Source organism: Dermacentor andersoni, chromosome 8 (genome assembly GCF_023375885.2).
Source record: "Dermacentor andersoni chromosome 8, qqDerAnde1_hic_scaffold, whole genome shotgun sequence".
In the NCBI taxonomy this organism is placed as follows: domain Eukaryota; kingdom Metazoa; phylum Arthropoda; class Arachnida; order Ixodida; family Ixodidae; genus Dermacentor; species Dermacentor andersoni.
In genome coordinates this window covers 42,161,244-42,165,578 of record NC_092821.1, presented here as the reverse complement: position 1 = coordinate 42,165,578, position 4,335 = coordinate 42,161,244, and the positions used below count along the sequence as shown (strand labels likewise).

General features: G+C 47.6%; 1 pseudogene; it reads left to right on the top strand.

Annotated features, from left to right (window-relative positions):
- Nucleotides 1–521: 521 nt before the first annotated feature.
- LOC126526487 (uncharacterized) lies at nucleotides 522–4,082 on the top strand (annotated as a pseudogene).
- Nucleotides 4,083–4,335: the final 253 nt, after the last annotated feature.

Sequence of the window (4,335 nt, the reverse complement as noted above, 5' to 3'; positions counted from 1 at the left end):
CGCCTTTCAGCCGAATCTTTTCGGCAAAGGTTTAGATGCACGGTCAAGAGGGATAACGAGGGGTACCCGGAGTTTGCATACGGTTTAAAGGCCAACCTAGTCGAGTGGCTGAAAAGCGCGGAAGCGTACGAGTGCAGAGACATGATTATTGAATACGTGTGCATAGAGCAGTTTCACAAAAGCATCCCCAATCTCTGAAGCGATGGGTGCAAGACAGAGGGAATGCAAACGCTGTGGAAAGGGCGGCTGAATTAACCGAAGAATACGCAACGCGTAGAAAGCTGAATGCCGAGGACGGAAATTGGGACGGTTGAAACGGATCGCGGAAGCCATTTCCGTTCAAAAAGGGTTCGCAGACTAGACCAACGCTCTTAAATTCTTTCAGTTCTCAAACTGCTGAGCGGCGCCTGGCCCCTTTCCGTTGCGCGCCGCGAGAGGGCGTGCACGACGGAGTTAGCCCGGCAAGGCGCAGCGTAGCAGCACGTTGTGCGCAGGTGGCCGCTGTGTGTAGTTGTCGTTTGCTCACGTTTGCGCTCGCACTCGCGGTATTTAATGTTTTGTGCATCGCGCTGCCAATCGTATGCACTATGCCACGCTGCTTCGTTCCAGGCTGTAAGAGCGGCTACGACTCCACGCGATCCGTGGACAAGAGACATTTTTTCAAGGCACCCCGCAATGCTGAGCGCCTTCAACAGTGGGAGCGCGCTATACCACGGCTGGACAAGAAGCTTTCAAGCTCGTGTTCCGTCTGCGACCTCCACTTCATCAATGATGAGATTTTGAAGGTCTTCGAACACAACATTTGTGGTGATATTGTGGTCATACCGCGCGACAAATGGACGCTGAAAGATGACGCCGTGCCTCGCCTGTTTCCGAACTGCCCAAGTTACCTCTCGAAACCCACACGGAAGCGCAGAGCATCAGCTCCCAGACGATCACCAGCACAACAAAAGCGGCATAAGAAACAAGGTGAGTGTGTGGATGCTGCTGTCAGAGCTGCCGACGACGAAGCGGGCTTGCCTACCGATGACAGCATGCCGGCGGAGAATGTGTTTCATGTGCTCAGTCGCATGGCGAAAGAGGGACGAAAAATTCGAGGTTGGTCCCTTGACGTTGTTAAGGCAACGGTCGTTTTGTACAAGCTCGGGATAAGAAAGAATATCCCGCATGTAGAAATGTCTGTGGTGTTGTCAGACAGCCTTAATTTAATTGTCAGCGCAGATGGTCGAGTTGTGCCACGCAGTGTGTATGCCGGGAAGCAGACCACTGAGTTCAAGTGTATGGAAGACTTCACATGCCTCGTGCTATATGTGGAACAGCTGAAGCTGTGTAAGGGCTGTCCTGCAAAGAAGTACCCAAAAATCTCTTCGCCAGTGGTGGCAAGAAAGCAGGGTGAAACGTGGAGGCGCAACACATGCACGGTATTGAGTGTCAATGCTACATGTGCTCAGTGCCGGACTCTCGAGAAGCTTTTCTTGCAGCGGACGAAACAGCAAAAAGATAGCAAGAAAAAGCAGGCTGCTCGCTTGAAGTTACTGCGTCGCAAAGCAATTCGTGCAACCTCAAGGCGAGAAAAACTGAAGGAAGAAGTCGTTCTGATGAAGAGGAAGCTTAGTGCAATTACAGAAGAGACAATTGACTGCTCTCTTCATATTCTTCCGGCCAGGCAGCAACTAGCTTTTAAAACAGCTTTCATGGCTACAAAAGCCAAGTCAAAAAATGGGAGGCGATATGATGATGAATGGCTTATGACATGTTTGTTACTGCAAATCTCAAGCCCGAAGGCCTACACTTTACTTGGTGACATGCAGCTGCTACCACTGCCATCAAAGGCTCGCCTTCGCCAAATAATAGCAGGAATACCATGCAAGTATGGATTCAACCAAGTTGCATTGAACAGTGTCAGAAGCCATTTCAGCAACAAAAGTCACTTGACACGGCTAGGAGTATTGCTCCTTGACGAGATAAAGTTGAAGCGAGGTGTCTCCTTCAATAAGGCCTCATGCAGAATGGATGGCTTTATAGACTATGGTGAAGTCATGGCACCAAATGCAAACCACCTTGCTGATCATGCATTGGTACTGATGTTTGTGCCACTGTTCGAAGACTGGGTGCAGCCAATAGCAAGCTTTGCTACAAAAGGAGCGGCTCCTGGGAAAGTTCTTGCAGAACTGGTAATGAGCAGCATCCTGGAACTGCACAAAAACAATGCGTCAGTGCTGGCTGTGATCAGTGATGGGGCTGGCAACAACAGATCTATGTGGGGCCAGCTTGGAGTGTCAGGAAAAATGGATGCGACATGCCACTTCATTGAGCATCCCTGGGAACCGTCACAAAATATTTACTTCATTTGTGATGTTCCACATATTGTGAAGTGCATACGAAACCACCTGAGGAAGCACACATACGGAATGGTAAGGGAAAAAAATCTCCTTATTTTCCGAACAGTTTAACAATTTCTTTTTATTATTTCCAGGCTGGCGACCTTCGCATCAACTTTCAGCATTATGTGACCCTTTACGAAACAGAAAAAAAGAAGCATGTACGTGTTGTGCCAAAACTCACTGAAGCACATGTTTCCCCTGACAACCTGCGCAAAATGAGCGTCAGGATGGCTACACAGGTATAACTTGTTGCTGTCCAAGTATGTTGCCTTTCTGTTCGTAAACTAAAAAAATGCGATCTCTCTCTCTCTCTCTTTTGCACAGCTCTTTAGCCGTGGAACGTCAATTGGATTGCGTGTGTACAGGGAAGCAAATGTCCTCGCCTTGAAAGACTCTGAAGGGACTGAGACATTCACAAGAATGCTGAACGATGTTTTCGATGCACTCAACGTCAAGCTTCCATGCAGGGGAATCAGGCGTCATTCCAAAGAGATACAGGCAAGTGGCCAAATCTCATCCTGGAGCCTAAGCTTGATCTTACATATGCCGTCGTTTTGCTTCTCATTATCGTGAACTGTTGAAACGTTTTCTTTCCAGATCATGAAGCAGTTTCTAGAAGTCTTAAATGTGACTGAGCAAAATGCAGTTGAGAAAGGTACAAAGCTATTCGCGTCGCAACTAACGACGGAGTCCCTACGCGTCACATTGTTGTCTACGCTGGATATTATCAATTATCTGTTCAACAAGGGAGCGCTTTATGTGCTCACTGCCAAGCTCAACCAAGACCCCTTGGAGGTACCTACCACAATGACCTTGTTTCCCTTTTAATATATAATTTATGGATGTTTTACATATCCACTTTAATGCGTATATTTTTTTCTTTCAGCGGCATTTTGGTCTTGCACGATCATTTGGAGGAGATGAGTCGCACCCAACTGTCATGAATTTCTCGCAGATATTTCGTCTGCTGAGCCTCTACACACCCATCAAAACAGCACTACGTGGAAGTGTACAAGGCGAACCAAATGCTGTACTTGTCAGCGTGGAAGAGGCATTGAACACTGCTCGAGCGGTCCATCGCTTGAACAGAGCTAGTTTGAGAAATGAGATTGAGGCTAGGCTGCTAGCAATTACTTCTGGTCCTTCAAGCTCTCTTGAGCGAATGGACACCGAACACAGCTATTTCAGAGGCGGTGTAGACGATGCTGTGACATACTACTCATGTGGCTATGTCATACACAAAATGAGCAAGCACACAGAGTGTGAATTGTGCCTGCAGGACATCAGCTCAACTGTCCCACTCGTTGGTTCCGATGCATACTTGACAACATATCGAAGCTTTAAGGAAGGGAGCCTCAAGCATCCAACAATGAAGATGCTACAGTTCGTAAGAATTGCAAATGACTCCGTATCATTTTCCCTTGATCAGGCAGGTCTCTGCGGTGACCTATTTTGGAAAGTCCTGGATGAACTAGATAAGTGCAGTCTTGCTCGGCTGGGTTGCGATGAGCACATGTGCGCGTTCACGTGCCAAATACTGAACTTTTTCATTGCCACGCGAATGCATTTCTATGCGAGAGATGCGAACCGCCGCCTAGAAACACGAGAGAAAGTAGCCATCGCAAACAAAAAAGCTCGTCTTTTGTAAAGCCACGCGGTAAATTCATAAGCCGTATGCGGCTCCTGTAATAAAAGCTTTTGAACTCGTTGAGAAAAACAAAGATCTTGTCTTATTTCTTTCTCTTTTAGTTGCTAGTAACTAGCCACGGCCGCTGGATAAAAAGCGGCCGTGCTCTAGCAGACGCAAACGACGGCCGCAGTGAAGAGTGGTCCGTCACAGCTTTGGGCGCAAGTGCTTTCCTTGTTCAGTTGGCTAAGTCGTGGCATTTTTTTAACTTCGGAATGGGTACGAAATAAGCAGCAAATAGATTAATGACGCGCTGTGCATATT